Below are 20,766 nucleotides of genomic sequence, written 5' to 3'. Positions count from 1 at the left end.
CTTTCTGTATTTCAACATGATTTGGAGCTTGTTTTTGAAAAGTGCTTATTTCTGTATTTCAACATGATTTGGAGCTTGTTTTTGAAAAGTGCTTATTTCTGTTTTTCAACATGATTTAGAGCTTGTTTTTGGAAAAGTGTTTATTTCTGTATTTCAACATGATTTGGAGCTTGTTTTTGAAAAGTGCTTATTTCTGTTGTTCAACATGATTTAGAGCTTGTTTTTGGAAAAGTGTTTATTTCTGTATTTCAATGTTGCAACTTGCTGAAAACTGTCCACAGTGTTCCTATCATCCTGATTAAACAGTACTGGAAAAAAAATCACTTACAGAGTGCATCAAACATGATTTAGAGCTTGTTTATGGAAAAGTGTTTATTTCTGTATTTCAACATGTTTTAGAGCTTGTTTTTGGAAAAGTGTTTATTTCTGTATTTCAATGTTGCAACTTGCTGAAAACTGTCCACAGTGTTCCTATCATCCTGATTAAACAGTACTGAAAAAAAATTCACTTACAGAGTGCATCAAACATGATTTAGAGCTTGTTTATGGAAAAGTGTTTCTTTCTGTATTTCAACATGATTTGGAGCTTGTTTTTGGAAAAGTGCTTATTTCTGTTTTTCAACATGATTTGGAGCTTGTTTTTGGAAAAGTGTTTATTTCTGTATTTCAATGTTGCAACTTGCTGAAAACTGTCCACAGTGTTCCTATCATCCTGATTAAACAGTACTGAAAAAAAATTCACTTACAGAGTGCATCAAACATGATTTAGAGCTTGTTTATGGAAAAGTGTTTATTTCTGTATTTCAACATGATTTGGAGCTTGTTTTTGAAAAGTGCTTATTTCTGTTTTTCAACATGATTTAGAGCTTGTTTTTGGAAAAGTGTTTATTTCTGTATTTCAAAGTTGCAACTTGCTGAAAACTGTCCACAGTGTTCCTATCATCCTGATTAAACAGTACTGAAAAAAAATTCACTTACAGAGTGCATCAAACATGATTTAGAGCTTGTTTATGGAAAAGTGTTTATTTCTGTATTTCAACATGATTTGGAGCTTGTTTTTGAAAAGTGCTTATTTCTGTTTTTCAACATGATTTAGAGCTTGTTTTTGGAAAAGTGTTTATTTCTGTATTTCAATGTTGCAACTTGCTGAAAACTGTCCACAGTGTTCCTATCATCCTGATTAAACAGTACTGAAAAAAAATTCACTTACAGAGTGCATCAAACATGATTTAGAGCTTGTTTATGGAAAAGTGTTTCTTTCTGTATTTCAACATGATTTGGAGCTTGTTTTTGAAAAGTGCTTATTTCTGTATTTCAACATGATTTAGAGCTTGTTTTTGGAAAAGTGTTTATTTCTGTATTTCAATGTTGCAACTTGCTGAAAACTGTCCACAGTGTTCCTATCATCCTGATTAAACAGTACTGAAAAAAAATTCACTTACACAGTGCATCAAACATGATTTAGAGCTTGTTTATGGAAAAGTGTTTCTTTCTGTATTTCAACATGATTTGGAGCTTGTTTTTGGAAAAGTGCTTATTTCTGTTTTTCAACATGATTTGGAGCTTGTTTTTGGAAAAGTGTTTATTTCTGTATTTCAATGTTGCAACTTGCTGAAAACTGTCCACAGTGTTCCTATCATCCTGATTAAACAGTACTGAAAAAAAATTCACTTACAGAGTGCATCAAACATGATTTAGAGCTTGTTTATGGAAAAGTGTTTATTTCTGTATTTCAACATGATTTGGAGCTTGTTTTTGAAAAGTGCTTATTTCTGTTTTTCAACATGATTTAGAGCTTGTTTTTGGAAAAGTGTTTATTTCTGTATTTCAATGTTGCAACTTGCTGAAAACTGTCCACAGTGTTCCTATCATCCTGATTAAACAGTACTGAAAAAAAATTCACTTACAGAGTGCATCAAACATGATTTAGAGCTTGTTTATGGAAAAGTGTTTATTTCTGTATTTCAACATGATTTGGAGCTTGTTTTTGAAAAGTGCTTATTTCTGTATTTCAACATGATTTGGAGCTTGTTTTTGAAAAGTGCTTATTTCTGTATTTCAACATGATTTGGAGCTTGTTTTTGGAAAAGTGTTTATTTCTGTATTTCAATGTTGCAACTTGCTGAAAACTGTCCACAGTGTTCCTATCATCCTGATTAAACAGTACTGAAAAAAAATTCACTTACAGAGTGCATCAAACATGATTTAGAGCTTGTTTATGGAAAAGTGTTTATTTCTGTATTTCAACATGATTTGGAGCTTGTTTTTGAAAAGTGCTTATTTCTGTTTTTCAACATGATTTAGAGCTTGTTTTTGGAAAAGTGTTTATTTCTGTATTTCAATGTTGCAACTTGCTGAAAACTGTCCACAGTGTTCCTATCATCCTGATTAAACAGTACTGAAAAAAAATTCACTTACAGAGTGCATCAAACATGATTTAGAGCTTGTTTATGGAAAAGTGTTTATTTCTGTATTTCAACATGATTTGGAGCTTGTTTTTGAAAAGTGCTTATTTCTGTTTTTCAACATGATTTAGAGCTTGTTTTTGGAAAAGTGTTTATTTCTGTATTTCAATGTTGCATCTTGCTGAAAACTGTCCACAGTGTTCCTATCATCCTGATTAAACAGTACTGAAAAAAAATTCACTTACAGAGTGCATCAAACATGATTTAGAGCTTGTTTATGGAAAAGTGTTTATTTCTGTATTTCAACATGATTTGGAGCTTGTTTTTGAAAAGTGCTTATTTCTGTATTTCAACATGATTTAGAGCTTGTTTTTGGAAAAGTGTTTATTTCTGTATTTCAATGTTGCAACTTGCTGAAAACTGTCCACAGTGTTCCTATCATCCTGATTAAACAGTACTGAAAAAAAATTCACTTACAGAGTGCATCAAACATGATTTAGAGCTTGTTTATGGAAAAGTGTTTATTTCTGTATTTCAACATGATTTGGAGCTTGTTTTTGAAAAGTGCTTATTTCTGTATTTCAACATGATTTGGAGCTTGTTTTTGAAAAGTGCTTATTTCTGTTTTTCAACATGATTTAGAGCTTGTTTTTGGAAAAGTGTTTATTTCTGTATTTCAACATGATTTGGAGCTTGTTTTTGAAAAGTGCTTATTTCTGTTTTTCAACATGATTTAGAGCTTGTTTTTGGAAAAGTGTTTATTTCTGTATTTCAATGTTGCAACTTGCTGAAAACTGTCCACAGTGTTCCTATCATCCTGATTAAACAGTACTGAAAAAAAATTCACTTACAGAGTGCATCAAACATGATTTAGAGCTTGTTTATGGAAAAGTGTTTCTTTCTGTATTTCAACATGATTTGGAGCTTGTTTTTGAAAAGTGCTTATTTCTGTATTTCAACATGATTTAGAGCTTGTTTTTGGAAAAGTGTTTATTTCTGTATTTCAATGTTGCAACTTGCTGAAAACTGTCCACAGTGTTCCTATCATCCTGATTAAACAGTACTGAAAAAAAATTCACTTACACAGTGCATCAAACATGATTTAGAGCTTGTTTATGGAAAAGTGTTTATTTCTGTATTTCAACATGATTTGGAGCTTGTTTTTGGAAAAGTGCTTATTTCTGTTTTTCAACATGATTTGGAGCTTGTTTTTGGAAAAGTGTTTATTTCTGTATTTCAATGTTGCAACTTGCTGAAAACTGTCCACAGTGTTCCTATCATCCTGATTAAACAGTACTGAAAAAAAATTCACTTACAGAGTGCATCAAACATGATTTAGAGCTTGTTTATGGAAAAGTGTTTATTTCTGTATTTCAACATGATTTGGAGCTTGTTTTTGAAAAGTGCTTATTTCTGTTTTTCAACATGATTTAGAGCTTGTTTTTGGAAAAGTGTTTATTTCTGTATTTCAATGTTGCAACTTGCTGAAAACTGTCCACAGTGTTCCTATCATCCTGATTAAACAGTACTGAAAAAAAATTCACTTACAGAGTGCATCAAACATGATTTAGAGCTTGTTTATGGAAAAGTGTTTATTTCTGTATTTCAACATGATTTGGAGCTTGTTTTTGAAAAGTGCTTATTTCTGTATTTCAACATGATTTGGAGCTTGTTTTTGGAAAAGTGCTTATTTCTGTTTTTCAACATGATTTAGAGCTTGTTTTTGGAAAAGTGTTTATTTCTGTATTTCAATGTTGCAACTTGCTGAAAACTGTCCACAGTGTTCCTATCATCCTGATTAAACAGTACTGAAAAAAAATTCACTTACAGAGTGCATCAAACATGATTTAGAGCTTGTTTATGGAAAAGTGTTTATTTCTGTATTTCAACATGATTTGGAGCTTGTTTTTGAAAAGTGCTTATTTCTGTATTTCAACATGATTTGGAGCTTGTTTTTGGAAAAGTGCTTATTTCTGTTTTTCAACATGATTTAGAGCTTGTTTTTGGAAAAGTGTTTATTTCTGTATTTCAATGTTGCAACTTGCTGAAAACTGTCCACAGTGTTCCTATCATCCTGATTAAACAGTACTGAAAAAAATTCACTTACAGAGTGCATCAAACATGATTTAGAGCTTGTTTATGGAAAAGTGTTTATTTCTGTATTTCAACATGATTTGGAGCTTGTTTTTGAAAAGTGCATATTTCTGTTTTTCAACATGATTTAGAGCTTGTTTTTGGAAAAGTGTTTATTTCTGTATTTCAATGTTGCAACTTGCTGAAAACTGTCCACAGTGTTCCTATCATCCTGATTAAACAGTACTGAAAAAAAATTCACTTACAGAGTGCATCAAACATGATTTAGAGCTTGTTTATGGAAAAGTGTTTATTTCTGTATTTCAACATGATTTGGAGCTTGTTTTTGAAAAGTGCTTATTTCTGTTTTTCAACATGATTTAGAGCTTGTTTTTGGAAAAGTGTTTATTTCTGTATTTCAATGTTGCATCTTGCTGAAAACTGTCCACAGTGTTCCTATCATCCTGATTAAACAGTACTGAAAAAAAATTCACTTACACAGTGCATCAAACATGATTTAGAGCTTGTTTATGGAAAAGTGTTTCTTTCTGTATTTCAACATGATTTGGAGCTTGTTTTTGGAAAAGTGCTTATTTCTGTTTTTCAACATGATTTGGAGCTTGTTTTTGGAAAAGTGTTTATTTCTGTATTTCAATGTTGCAACTTGCTGAAAACTGTCCACAGTGTTCCTATCATCCTGATTAAACAGTACTGAAAAAAAATTCACTTACAGAGTGCATCAAACATGATTTAGAGCTTGTTTATGGAAAGGTGTTTATTTCTGTATTTCAACATGATTTGGAGCTTGTTTTTGAAAAGTGCTTATTTCTGTTTTTCAACATGATTTAGAGCTTGTTTTTGGAAAAGTGTTTATTTCTGTATTTCAATGTTGCAACTTGCTGAAAACTGTCCACAGTGTTCCTATCATCCTGATTAAACAGTACTGAAAAAAAATTCACTTACAGAGTGCATCAAACATGATTTAGAGCTTGTTTATGGAAAAGTGTTTATTTCTGTATTTCAACATGATTTGGAGCTTGTTTTTGAAAAGTGCTTATTTCTGTATTTCAACATGATTTGGAGCTTGTTTTTGGAAAAGTGCTTATTTCTGTTTTTCAACATGATTTAGAGCTTGTTTTTGGAAAAGTGTTTATTTCTGTATTTCAATGTTGCAACTTGCTGAAAACTGTCCACAGTGTTCCTATCATCCTGATTAAACAGTACTGAAAAAAAATTCACTTACAGAGTGCATCAAACATGATTTAGAGCTTGTTTATGGAAAAGTGTTTATTTCTGTATTTCAACATGATTTGGAGCTTGTTTTTGAAAAGTGCTTATTTCTGTATTTCAACATGATTTGGAGCTTGTTTTTGGAAAAGTGCTTATTTCTGTTTTTCAACATGATTTAGAGCTTGTTTTTGGAAAAGTGTTTATTTCTGTATTTCAATGTTGCAACTTGCTGAAAACTGTCCACAGTGTTCCTATCATCCTGATTAAACAGTACTGAAAAAAATTCACTTACAGAGTGCATCAAACATGATTTAGAGCTTGTTTATGGAAAAGTGTTTATTTCTGTATTTCAACATGATTTGGAGCTTGTTTTTGAAAAGTGCTTATTTCTGTTTTTCAACATGATTTAGAGCTTGTTTTTGGAAAAGTGTTTATTTCTGTATTTCAATGTTGCAACTTGCTGAAAACTGTCCACAGTGTTCCTATCATCCTGATTAAACAGTACTGAAAAAAAATTCACTTACAGAGTGCATCAAACATGATTTAGAGCTTGTTTATGGAAAAGTGTTTATTTCTGTATTTCAACATGATTTGGAGCTTGTTTTTGAAAAGTGCTTATTTCTGTTTTTCAACATGATTTAGAGCTTGTTTTTGGAAAAGTGTTTATTTCTGTATTTCAATGTTGCATCTTGCTGAAAACTGTCCACAGTGTTCCTATCATCCTGATTAAACAGTACTGAAAAAAAATTCACTTACAGAGTGCATCAAACATGATTTAGAGCTTGTTTATGGAAAAGTGTTTCTTTCTGTATTTCAACATGATTTGGAGCTTGTTTTTGAAAAGTGCTTATTTCTGTATTTCAACATGATTTGGAGCTTGTTTTTGAAAAGTGCTTATTTCTGTTTTTCAACATGATTTAGAGCTTGTTTTTGGAAAAGTGTTTATTTCTGTATTTCAACATGATTTGGAGCTTGTTTTTGAAAAGTGCTTATTTCTGTTTTTCAACATGATTTAGAGCTTGTTTTTGGAAAAGTGTTTATTTCTGTATTTCAATGTTGCAACTTGCTGAAAACTGTCCACAGTGTTCCTAACATCCTGATTAAACAGTACTGAAAAAAAATTCACTTACAGAGTGCATCAAACATGATTTAGAGCTTGTTTATGGAAAAGTGTTTCTTTCTGTATTTCAACATGATTTGGAGCTTGTTTTTGAAAAGTGCTTATTTCTGTATTTCAACATGATTTAGAGCTTGTTTTTGGAAAAGTGTTTATTTCTGTATTTCAATGTTGCAACTTGCTGAAAACTGTCCACAGTGTTCCTATCATCCTGATTAAACAGTACTGAAAAAAAATTAACTTACACAGTGCATCAAACATGATTTAGAGCTTGTTTATGGAAAAGTGTTTCTTTCTGTATTTCAACATGATTTGGAGCTTGTTTTTGGAAAAGTGCTTATTTCTGTTTTTCAACATGATTTGGAGCTTGTTTTTGGAAAAGTGTTTATTTCTGTATTTCAATGTTGCAACTTGCTGAAAACTGTCCACAGTGTTCCTATCATCCTGATTAAACAGTACTGAAAAAAAATTCACATACAGAGTGCATCAAACATGATTTAGAGCTTGTTTATGGAAAAGTGTTTATTTCTGTATTTCAACATGATTTGGAGCTTGTTTTTGAAAAGTGCTTATTTCTGTTTTTCAACATGATTTAGAGCTTGTTTTTGGAAAAGTGTTTATTTCTGTATTTCAATGTTGCAACTTGCTGAAAACTGTCCACAGTGTTCCTATCATCCTGATTAAACAGTACTGAAAAAAAATTCACTTACAGAGTGCATCAAACATGATTTAGAGCTTGTTTATGGAAAAGTGTTTATTTCTGTATTTCAACATGATTTGGAGCTTGTTTTTGAAAAGTGCTTATTTCTGTATTTCAACATGATTTGGAGCTTGTTTTTGGAAAAGTGCTTATTTCTGTTTTTCAACATGATTTAGAGCTTGTTTTTGGAAAAGTGTTTATTTCTGTATTTCAATGTTGCAACTTGCTGAAAACTGTCCACAGTGTTCCTATCATCCTGATTAAACAGTACTGAAAAAAAATTCACTTACAGAGTGCATCAAACATGATTTAGAGCTTGTTTATGGAAAAGTGTTTATTTCTGTATTTCAACATGATTTGGAGCTTGTTTTTGAAAAGTGCTTATTTCTGTTTTTCAACATGATTTAGAGCTTGTTTTTGGAAAAGTGTTTATTTCTGTATTTCAATGTTGCAACTTGCTGAAAACTGTCCACAGTGTTCCTATCATCCTGATTAAACAGTACTGAAAAAAAATTCACTTACAGAGTGCATCAAACATGATTTAGAGCTTGTTTATGGAAAAGTGTTTATTTCTGTATTTCAACATGATTTGGAGCTTGTTTTTGAAAAGTGCTTATTTCTGTATTTCAACATGATTTAGAGCTTGTTTTTGGAAAAGTGTTTATTTCTGTATTTCAATGTTGCAACTTGCTGAAAACTGTCCACAGTGTTCCTATCATCCTGATTAAACAGTACTGAAAAAAAATTCACTTACAGAGTGCATCAAACATGATTTAGAGCTTGTTTATGGAAAAGTGTTTATTTCTGTATTTCAACATAATTTGAAGCTTGTTTCTGAAAAGTGCTTATTTCTGTTTTTCAACATGATTTAGAGCTTGTTTTTGGAAAAGTGTTTATTTCTGTATTTCAATGTTGCAACTTGCTGAAAACTGTCCACAGTGTTCCTATCATCCTGATTAAACAGTACTGAAAAAAATTTCACTTACAGAGTGCATCAAACATGATTTAGAGCTTGTTTATGGAAAAGTGTTTATTTCTGTATTTCAACATGATTTGGAGCTTGTTTTTGGAAAAGTGCTTATTTCTGTTTTTCAACATGATTTGGAGCTTGTTTTTGGAAAAGTGTTTATTTCTGTATTTCAATGTTGCAACTTGCTGAAAACTGTCCACAGTGTTCCTATCATCCTGATTAAACAGTACTGAAAAAAAATTCACTTACAGAGTGCATCAAACATGATTTAGAGCTTGTTTATGGAAAAGTGCTTATTTCTGTATTTCAACATGATTTGGAGCTTGTTTTTGAAAAGTGCTTATTTCTGTTTTTCAACATGATTTAGAGCTTGTTTTTGGAAAAGTGTTTATTTCTGAATTTCAATGTTGCAACTTGCTGAAAACTGTCCACAGTGTTCCTATCATCCTGATTAAACAGTACTGAAAAAAAATTCACTTACAGAGTGCATCAAACATGATTTAGAGCTTGTTTATGGAAAAGTGTTTATTTCTGTATTTCAACATGATTTGGAGCTTGTTTTTGAAAAGTGCTTATTTCTGTTTTTCAACATGATTTAGAGCCTGTTTTTGGAAAAGTGTTTATTTCTGTATTTCAATGTTGCAACTTGCTGAAAACTGTCCACAGTGTTCCTATCATCCTGATTAAACAGTACTGAAAAAAAATTCACTTACAGAGTGCATCAAACATGATTTAGAGCTTGTTTATGGAAAAGTGTTTATTTCTGTATTTCAACATGATTTAGAGCTTGTTTATGGAAAAGTGTTTCTTTCTGTTTTTCAACATGATTTGGAGCTTGTTTTTGGAAAAGTGCTTATTTCTGTTTTTCAACATGATTTGGAGCTTGTTTTTGGAAAAGTGTTTATTTCTGTATTTCAATGTTGCAACTTGCTGAAAACTGTCCACAGTGTTCCTATCATCCTGATTAAACAGTACTGAAAAAAAATTAACTTACAGAGTGCATCAAACATGATTTAGAGCTTGTTTATGGAAAAGTGTTTATTTCTGTATTTCAACATGATTTGGAGCTTGTTTTTGAAAAGTGCTTATTTCTGTTTTTCAACATGATTTAGAGCTTGTTTTTGGAAAAGTGTTTATTTCTGTATTTCAATGTTGCAACTTGCTGAAAACTGTCCACAGTGTTCCTATCATCCTGATTAAACAGTACTGAAAAAAAATTCACTTACAGAGTGCATCAAACATGATTTAGAGCTTGTTTATGGAAAAGTGTTTATTTCTGTATTTCAACATGATTTGGAGCTTGTTTTTGAAAAGTGCTTATTTCTGTATTTCAACATGATTTGGAGCTTGTTTTTGAAAAGTGCTTATTTCTGTTTTTCAACATGATTTAGAGCTTGTTTTTGGAAAAGTGTTTATTTCTGTATTTCAATGTTGCAACTTGCTGAAAACTGTCCACAGTGTTCCTATCATCCTGATTAAACAGTACTGAAAAAAAATTCACTTACAGAGTGCATCAAACATGATTTAGAGCTTGTTTATGGAAAAGTGTTTATTTCTGTATTTCAACATGATTTGGAGCTTGTTTTTGAAAAGTGCTTATTTCTGTATTTCAACATGATTTAGAGCTTGTTTTTGGAAAAGTGTTTATTTCTGTATTTCAATGTTGCAACTTGCTGAAAACTGTCCACAGTGTTCCTATCATCCTGATTAAACAGTACTGAAAAAAAATTCACTTACAGAGTGCATCAAACATGATTTAGAGCTTGTTTATGGAAAAGTGTTTATTTCTGTATTTCAACATGATTTGGAGCTTGTTTTTGAAAAGTGCTTATTTCTGTTTTTCAACATGATTTAGAGCTTGTTTTTGGAAAAGTGTTTATTTCTGTATTTCAATGTTGCAACTTGCTGAAAACTGTCCACAGTGTTCCTATCATCCTGATTAAACAGTACTGAAAAAAATTTCACTTACAGAGTGCATCAAACATGATTTAGAGCTTGTTTATGGAAAAGTGTTTATTTCTGTATTTCAACATGATTTGGAGCTTGTTTTTGGAAAAGTGCTTATTTCTGTTTTTCAACATGATTTGGAGCTTGTTTTTGGAAAAGTGTTTATTTCTGTATTTCAATGTTGCAACTTGCTGAAAACTGTCCACAGTGTTCCTATCATCCTGATTAAACAGTACTGAAAAAAAATTCACTTACAGAGTGCATCAAACATGATTTAGAGCTTGTTTATGGAAAAGTGTTTATTTCTGTATTTCAACATGATTTGGAGCTTGTTTTTGAAAAGTGCTTATTTCTGTTTTTCAACATGATTTAGAGCTTGTTTTTGGAAAAGTGTTTATTTCTGAATTTCAATGTTGCAACTTGCTGAAAACTGTCCACAGTGTTCCTATCATCCTGAATAAACAGTACTGAAAAAAAATTCACTTACAGAGTGCATCAAACATGATTTAGAGCTTGTTTATGGAAAAGTGTTTATTTCTGTATTTCAACATGATTTGGAGCTTGTTTTTGAAAAGTGCTTATTTCTGTTTTTCAACATGATTTAGAGCCTGTTTTTGGAAAAGTGTTTATTTCTGTATTTCAATGTTGCAACTTGCTGAAAACTGTCCACAGTGTTCCTATCATCCTGATTAAACAGTACTGAAAAAAAATTCACTTACAGAGTGCATCAAACATGATTTAGAGCTTGTTTATGGAAAAGTGTTTATTTCTGTATTTCAACATGATTTGGAGCTTGTTTATGGAAAAGTGTTTCTTTCTGTTTTTCAACATGATTTGGAGCTTGTTTTTGGAAAAGTGTTTTTGTAATGCTTATTTCTGTTTTTCAACATGATTTAGAGCTTGTTTTTGGAAAAGTGTTTATTTCTGTATTTCAATGTTGCAACTTGCTGAAAACTGTCCACAGTGTTCCTATCATCCTGATTAAACAGTACTGAAAAAAAATTCACTTACAGAGTGCATCAAACATGATTTAGAGCTTGTTTATGGAAAAGTGTTTATTTCTGTATTTCAACATGATTTGGAGCTTGTTTTTGAAAAGTGCTTATTTCTGTTTTTCAACATGATTTAGAGCTTGTTTTTGGAAAAGTGTTTATTTCTGTATTTCAATGTTGCAACTTGCTGAAAACTGTCCACAGTGTTCCTATCATCCTGATTAAACAGTACTGAAAAAAAATTCACTTACAGAGTGCATCAAACATGATTTAGAGCTTGTTTATGGAAAAGTGTTTATTTCTGTATTTGGAGCTTGTTTTTGAAAAACTTATTTCTGTATTTTGGAGCTTGTTTTTGAAAAGTGCTTATTTCTGTTTTTCAACATGATTTAGAGCTTGTTTTTGGAAAAGTGTTTATTTCTGTATTTCAATGTTGCAACTTGCTGAAAACTGTCCACAGTGTTCCTATCATCCTGATTAAACAGTACTGAAAAAAAATTCACTTACAGAGTGCATCAAACATGATTTAGAGCTTGTTTATGGAAAAGTGTTTATTTCTGTATTTCAACATGATTTGGAGCTTGTTTTTGAAAAGTGCTTATTTCTGTTTTTCAACATAATTTAGAGCTTGTTTTTGGAAAAGTGTTTATTTCTGTATTTCAATGTTGCAACTTGCTGAAAACTGTCCACAGTGTTCCTATCATCCTGATTAAACAGTACTGAAAAAAAATTCACTTACAGAGTGCATCAAACATGATTTAGAGCTTGTTTATGGAAAAGTGTTTATTTCTGTATTTCAACATGATTTGGAGCTTGTTTTTGAAAAGTGCTTATTTCTGTATTTCAACATGATTTGGAGCTTGTTTTTGGAAAAGTGCTTATTTCTGTTTTTCAACATGATTTAGAGCTTGTTTTTGGAAAAGTGTTTATTTCTGTATTTCAATGTTGCAACTTGCTGAAAACTGTCCACAGTGTTCCTATCATCCTGATTAACCTGTCTAGGATGAGAGTGCCGCTAGCGGCACTCCCCCCCCACCCCCACTGAAAAACCAGTGCCGCGAAATTCAAAAACAATATTTTTTTAAAATATTTAACTTTCACACATTAAAGTCCAATACAGCTAATGAAAGACACAGATCTTGTGAATCCAGTCAACATGTCCGATTTTTAAAATGTTTTACAGGGAAGACACAATATGTAAAGATGTACATCTATTACCTAAAAACACATTAGCATAATCCACCATCTTTTATTTGTCCACCAACACCAGTAGCTATCACCAATTCGGCTAAACTAAGATATTTATAGCCCCTAACCAATAAAAAAACTCATCAGATGACAGTCTGATAACATATTTATGGTATGGGATAGGTTTTGTTAGAAAAAAGTGCATATTTCAGGTAGATATCATAGTTTACAATTGCACCCACCGTCACAAATGGAATAGAAAAACTACTTAGAGCAACGTGTTTACCTACTTACTAATCATCAAACATTTCGTAAAAATACACAGCATACACGAATCGAAAGACACAGATCCTGTGAATACAGACAATATTTCAGATTTTCTAAGTGTCTTACAGCGAAAACACAATAAATCGTTATATTAGCATAGCACATAGCACATAGCAGCCCAGCATTGATTCTAGCCAAAGTGAGCGATAAAAGTAAACATCGCCAAAATATATTAATTTTTTCACTAACCTTCTCAGAATTCTTCAGATGACACTCCTGTAACATCATATTACACAATCCATATAGAGTTTGATCGAAAATGTTTATATTTAGCCACCAAAATCATGGTTAGACAATGTGAAATGTAGCTCAGCTGGTCAGAAAAAGTCTGTGCGCCACTTAGACAGTGATCTACTCTTATACATAAATACTCATAAACGTGACTAAAAAATATAGGGTGGACAGGGATTGATAGACAATTTAATTCTTAATACAATCGCGGAATTACATTTTTTAAATTATCCTTACTTTTCAATACAGCTTGCGCCAAGCGAAGCTACGTCAAAAAACATGGCGTCCGAAGCCACTAACACTTTTCGACAGAAACACGATTTATCATAATAAAAATGTCCTACTTTGAGCTGTTCTTCCATCGGTATCTTGGGCAAAGGATCCTTTCTTGGGTCCAATCGTCTTTTGGTGGAAAGCTGTCCTCTTGCCATGTGGAAATGCCAACTGCGTTCGGGATGAACTGGAAGCGTGCCCAGCAACTCACAGCGTTTCAGAAATAAATGTCCCAAAATCGCACTAAACGGATATAAATTGCTATAAAACGCTTTAAATTAACTACCTTATGATGTTTTTAACTCCCATAACGAGTAGAAACATGACCCGAGTAATATTACTCCCTCCACTAATGCTTGGAACAGGTGCGGGTCGGTGGCCTCTAGGCGCTTGACGCAGCTCCAAAAGACTGACTAGCCTCAGGGTTTTTTAATTTATAGTGCCTGTGAACGCGCAATCGACCTGATTCAAATCGTCATCACGTAAAGACATCCAGGGGAAGACGTAAGCAGTGTCCGTATAGTCATATCAATAACAGTGCCCTTTTAACTGACTCCAGAGCAGTGGCCAACATTTCTGAAATCTGAATCCATGTCAGGGAAATTGCTGTAGAATGGGCTCTGTTCCACTTAGAGACAAAATTTCAACTCCTATAGAAACTATAGACTGTTTTCTATCCAATAATAATAATAATATGCATATTGTACGATCAAGAACTTTGTGGGAAGCCGTTTCAAAAAATTACACGATTAGCATAAATAGCCACAATAGCGCCCCCATCCTCAACAGGTTAAACAGTACTAAAAAAAATTCACTTACAGAGTGCATCAAACATGATTTAGAGCTTGTTTATGGAAAAGTGTTTATTTCTGTATTTCAACATGATTTGGAGCTTGTTTTTGAAAAGTGCTTATTTCTGTATTTCAACATGATTTGGAGCTTGTTTTTGGAAAAGTGCTTATTTCTGTTTTTCAACATGATTTGGAGCTTGTTTTTGGAAAAGTGTTTATTTCTGTATTTCAATGTTGCAACTTGCTGAAAACTGTCCACAGTGTTCCTATCATCCTGATTAAACAGTACTGAAAAAAAATTCACTTACAGAGTGCATCAAACATGATTTAGAGCTTGTTTATGGAAAAGTGTTTCTTTCTGTATTTCAACATGATTTGGAGCTTGTTTTTGGAAAAGTGCTTATTTCTGTTTTTCAACATGATTTAGAGCTTGTTTTTGGAAAAGTGTTTATTTCTGTATTTCAATGTTGCAACTTGCTGAAAACTGTCCACAGTGTTCCTATCATCCTGATTAAACAGTACTGAAAAAAAATTCACTTACAGAGTGCATCAAACATGATTTAGAGCTTGTTTATGGAAAAGTGTTTATTTCTGTATTTCAACATGATTTAGAGCTTGTTTATGGAAAAGTGTTTCTTTCTGTATTTCAACATGATTTGGAGCATGTTTTTGGAAAAGTGTTTAAACACTTTTCCAAAAACATGCTCCAAATCATGTATTTCAATGTTGCAACTTGCTGAAAACTGTCCACAGTGTGGAAAAGTGTTTATGGAAAAGTGTTTATTTCTGTATTTCAACATGATTTAGAGCTTGTTTATGGAAAAGTGTTTCTTTCTGTATTTCAACATGATTTGGAGCTTGTTTTTGGAAAAGTGCTTATTTCTGTTTTTCAACATGATTTGGAGCATGTTTTTGGAAAAGTGTTTAAACACTTTTCCAAAAACATGCTCCAAATCATGTATTTCAATGTTGCAACTTGCTGAAAACTGTCCACAGTGTTCCTATCATCCTGATTAAACAGTACTGAAAAAAAATTCACTTACAGAGTGCATCAAACATGATTTAGAGCTTGTTTATGGAAAAGTGTTTATTTCTGTATTTCAACATGATTTGGAGCTTGTTTTTGAAAAGTGCTTATTTCTGTTTTTCAACATGATTTAGAGCTTGTTTTTGGAAAAGTGTTTATTTCTGTATTTCAATGTTGCAACTTGCTGAAAACTGTCCACAGTGTTCCTATCATCCTGATTAAACAGTACTGAAAAAAAATTCACTTACAGAGTGCATCAAACATGATTTAGAGCTTGTTTATGGAAAAGTGTTTATTTCTGTATTTCAACATGATTTGGAGCTTGTTTTTGAAAAGTGCTTATTTCTGTATTTCAACATGATTTGGAGCTTGTTTTTGAAAAGTGCTTATTTCTGTTTTTCAACATGATTTAGAGCTTGTTTTTGGAAAAGTGTTTATTTCTGTATTTCAATGTTGCAACTTGCTGAAAACTGTCCACAGTGTTCCTATCATCCTGATTAAACAGTACTGAAAAAAAATTCACTAACAGAGTGCATCAAACATGATTTAGAGCTTGTTTATGGAAAAGTGTTTATTTCTGTATTTCAACATGATTTGGAGCTTGTTTTTGAAAAGTGCTTATTTCTGTTTTTCAACATGATTTAGAGCTTGTTTTTGGAAAAGTGTTTATTTCTGTATTTCAATGTTGCAACTTGCTGAAAACTGTCCACAGTGTTCCTATCATCCTGATTAAACAGTACTGAAAAAAAATTCACTTACAGAGTGCATCAAACATGATTTAGAGCTTGTTTATGGAAAAGTGTTTATTTCTGTATTTCAACATGATTTGGAGCTTGTTTTTGAAAAGTGCTTATTTCTGTATTTCAACATGATTTAGAGCTTGTTTTTGGAAAAGTGTTTATTTCTGTATTTCAATGTTGCAACTTGCTGAAAACTGTCCACAGTGTTCCTATCATCCTGATTAAACAGTACTGAAAAAAAATTCACTTACAGAGTGCATCAAACATGATTTAGAGCTTGTTTATGGAAAAGTGTTTATTTCTGTATTTCAACATGATTTGGAGCTTGTTTTTGAAAAGTGCTTATTTCTCTATTTCAACATGATTTGGAGCTTGTTTTTGAAAAGTGCTTATTTCTGTTTTTCAACATGATTTAGAGCTTGTTTTTGGAAAAGTGTTTATTTCTGTATTTCAATGTTGCAACTTGCTGAAAACTGTCCACAGTGTTCCTATCATCCTGATTAAACAGTACTGAAAAAAAATTCACTTACAGAGTGCATCAAACATGATTTAGAGCTTGTTTATGGAAAAGTGTTTCTTTCTGTATTTCAACATGATTTGGAGCTTGTTTTTGGAAAAGTGCTTATTTCTGTTTTTCAACATGATTTGGAGCTTGTTTTTGGAAAAGTGTTTATTTCTGTATTTCAATGTTGCAACTTGCTGAAAACTGTCCACAGTGTTCCTATCATCCTGATTAAACAGTACTGAAAAAAAATTCACTTACAGAGTGCATCAAACATGATTTAGAGCTTGTTTATGGAAAAGTGTTTATTTCTGTATTTCAACATGATTTGGAGCTTGTTTTTGAAAAGTGCTTATTTCTGTTTTTCAACATGATTTAGAGCTTGTTTTTGGAAAAGTGTTTATTTCTGTATTTCAATGTTGCAACTTGCTGAAAACTGTCCACAGTGTTCCTATCATCCTGATTAAACAGTACTGAAAAAAAATTCACTTACAGAGTGCATCAAACATGATTTAGAGCTTGTTTATGGAAAAGTGTTTATTTCTGTATTTCAACATGATTTGGAGCTTGTTTTTGAAAAGTGCTTATTTCTCTATTTCAACATGATTTGGAGCTTGTTTTTGAAAAGTGCTTATTTCTGTTTTTCAACATGATTTAGAGCTTGTTTTTGGAAAAGTGTTTATTTCTGTATTTCAATGTTGCAACTTGCTGAAAACTGTCCACAGTGTTCCTATCATCCTGATTAAACAGTACTGAAAAAAAATTCACTTACAAAGTGCATCAAACATGATTTAGAGCTTGTTTATGGAAAAGTGTTTATTTCTGTATTTCAACATGATTTGGAGCTTGTTTTTGAAAAGTGCTTATTTCTGTTTTTCAACATGATTTAGAGCTTGTTTATGGAAAAGTGTTTATTTCTGTATTTCAATGTTGCAACTTGCTGAAAACTGTCCACAGTGTTCCTATCATCCTGATTAAACAGTACTGAAAAAAAATTCACTTACAGAGTGCATCAAACATGATTTAGAGCTTGTTTATGGAAAAGTGTTTATTTCTGTATTTCAACATGATTTGGAGCTTGTTTTTGAAAAGTGCTTATTTCTGTTTTTCAACATGATTTAGAGCTTGTTTATGGAAAAGTGTTTATTTCTGTATTTCAACATGATTTGGAGCTTGTTTTTGAAAAGTGCTTATTTCTGTTTTTCAACATGATTTAGAGCTTGTTTTTGGAAAAGTGTTTATTTCTGTATTTCAATGTTGCAACTTGCTGAAAACTGTCCACAGTGTTCCTATCATCCTGATTAAACAGTACTGAAAAAAAATTCACTTACAGAGTGCATCAAACATGATTTAGAGCTTGTTTATGGAAAAGTGTTTCTTTCTGTATTTCAACATGATTTGGAGCTTGTTTTTGAAAAGTGCTTATTTCTGTTTTTCAACATGATTTAGAGCTTGTTTTTGGAAAAGTGTTTATTTCTGTATTTCAATGTTGCAACTTGCTGAAAACTGTCCACAGTGTTCCTATCATCCTGATTAAACAGTACTGAAAAAAAATTCACTTACAGAGTGCATCAAACATGATTTAGAGCTTGTTTATGGAAAAGTGTTTCTTTCTGTATTTCAATGTTGCAACTTGCTGAAAACTGTCCACAGTGTTCCTATCATCCTGATTAAACAGTACTGAAAAAAAATTCACTTACAGAGTGCATCAAACATGATTTAGAGCTTGTTTATGGAAAAGTGTTTCTTTCTGTATTTCAACATGATTTGGAGCTTGTTTTTGAAAAGTGCTTATTTCTGTATTTCAACATGATTTAGAGCTTGTTTTTGGAAAAGTGTTTATTTCTGTATTTCAATGTTGCAACTTGCTGAAAACTGTCCACGGTGTTCCTATCATCCTGATTAAACAGTACTGAAAAAAAATTCGCTTACAGAGTGCATCAAACATGATTTAGAGCTTGTTTATGGAAAAGTGTTTATTTCTGTTTTTCAACATGATTTAGAGCTTGTTTTTGGAAAAGTGTTTATTTCTGTATTTCAATGTTGCAACTTGCTGAAAACTGTCCACAGTGTTCCTATCATCCTGATTAAACAGTACTGAAAAAAAATTCACTTACAAAGTGCATCAAACATGATTTAGAGCTTGTTTATGGAAAAGTGTTTCTTTCTGTATTTCAACATGATTTGGAGCTTGTTTTTGAAAAGTGCTTATTTCTGTATTTCAACATGATTTGGAGCTTGTTTTTGAAAAGTGCTTATTTCTGTTTTTCAACATGATTTAGAGCTTGTTTTTGGAAAAGTGTTTATTTCTGTATTTCAATGTTGCAACTTGCTGAAAACTGTCCACAGTGTTCCTATCATCCTGATTAAACAGTACTGAAAAAAAATTCACTTACAAAGTGCATCAAACATGATTTAGAGCTTGTTTATGGAAAAGTGTTTCTTTCTGTATTTCAACATGATTTGGAGCTTGTTTTTGAAAAGTGCTTATTTCTGTTTTTCAACATGATTTAGAGCTTGTTTTTGGAAAAGTGTTTATTTCTGTATTTCAATGTTGCAACTTGCTGAAAACTGTCCACAGTGTTCCTATCATCCTGATTAAACAGTACTGAAAAAAAATTCACTTACAGAGTGCATCAAACATGATTTAGAGCTTGTTTATGGAAAAGTGTTTATTTCTGTATTTCAACATGATTTGGAGCTTGTTTTTGAAAAGTGCTTATTTCTGTTTTTCAACATGATTTAGAGCTTGTTTTTGGAAAAGTGTTTATTTCTGTATTTCAATGTTGCAACTTGCTGAAAACTGTCCACAGTGTTCCTATCATCCTGATTAAACAGTACTGAAAAAAAATTCACTTACAGAGTGCATCAAACATGATTTAGAGCTTGTTTATGGAAAAGTGTTTCTTTCTGTATTTCAACATGATTTGGAGCTTGTTTTTGAAAAGTGCTTATTTCTCTATTTCAACATGATTTGGAGCTTGTTTATTGAAAAGTGCTTATTTCTGTTTTTCAACATGATTTAGAGCTTGTTTTTGGAAAAGTGTTTATTTCTGTATTTCAATGTTGCAACTTGCTGAAAACTGTCCACAGTGTTCCTATCATCCTGATTAAACAGTACTGAAAAAAAATTCACTTACAAAGTGCATCAAACATGATTTAGAGCTTGTTTATGGAAAAGTGTTTATTTCTGTATTTCAACATGATTTGGAGCTTGTTTTTGAAAAGTGCTTATTTCTGTTTTTCAACATGATTTAGAGCTTGTTTTTGGAAAAGTGTTTATTTCTGTATTTCAATGTTGCAACTTGCTGAAAACTGTCCACAGTGTTCCTATCATCCTGATTAAACAGTACTGAAAAAAAATTCACTTACAGAGTGCATCAAACATGATTTAGAGCTTGTTTATGGAAAAGTGTTTATTTCTGTATTTCAACATGATTTGGAGCTTGTTTTTGAAAAGTGCTTATTTCTGTTTTTCAACATGATTTAGAGCTTGTTTATGGAAAAGTGTTTATTTCTGTATTTCAACATGATTTGGAGCTTGTTTTTGAAAAGTGCTTATTTCTGTTTTTCAACATGATTTAGAGCTTGTTTTTGGAAAAGTGTTTATTTCTGTATTTCAATGTTGCAACTTGCTGAAAACTGTCCACAGTGTTCCTATCATCCTGATTAAACAGTACTGAAAAAAAATTCACTTACAGAGTGCATCAAACATGATTTAGAGCTTGTTTATGGAAAAGTGTTTCTTTCTGTATTTCAACATGATTTGGAGCTTGTTTTTGGAAAAGTGCTTATTTCTGTTTTTCAACATGATTTAGAGCTTGTTTTTGGAAAAGTGTTTATTTCTGTATTTCAATGTTGCAACTTGCTGAAAACTGTCCACGGTGTTCCTATCATCCTGATTAAACAGTACTGAAAAAAAATTCACTTACAGAGTGCATCAAACATGATTTAGAGCTTGTTTATGGAAAAGTGTTTCTTTCTGTATTTCAATGTTGCAACTTGCTGAAAACTGTCCACAGTGTTCCTATCATCCTGATTAAACAGTACTGAAAAAAAATTCACTTACAGAGTGCATCAAACATGATTTAGAGCTTGTTTATGGAAAAGTGTTTCTTTCTGTATTTCAACATGATTTGGAGCTTGTTTTTGAAAAGTGCTTATTTCTGTATTTCAACATGATTTAGAGCTTGTTTTTGGAAAAGTGTTTATTTCTGTATTTCAATGTTGCAACTTGCTGAAAACTGTCCACG

The sequence above is a fragment of the Salvelinus alpinus genome, chromosome 2 (assembly GCF_045679555.1).
Source record: "Salvelinus alpinus chromosome 2, SLU_Salpinus.1, whole genome shotgun sequence".
In the NCBI taxonomy this organism is placed as follows: domain Eukaryota; kingdom Metazoa; phylum Chordata; class Actinopteri; order Salmoniformes; family Salmonidae; genus Salvelinus; species Salvelinus alpinus.
The sequence above is the reverse complement of the archived record's forward strand: the minus strand, read 5'-3'. Positions refer to the sequence as shown.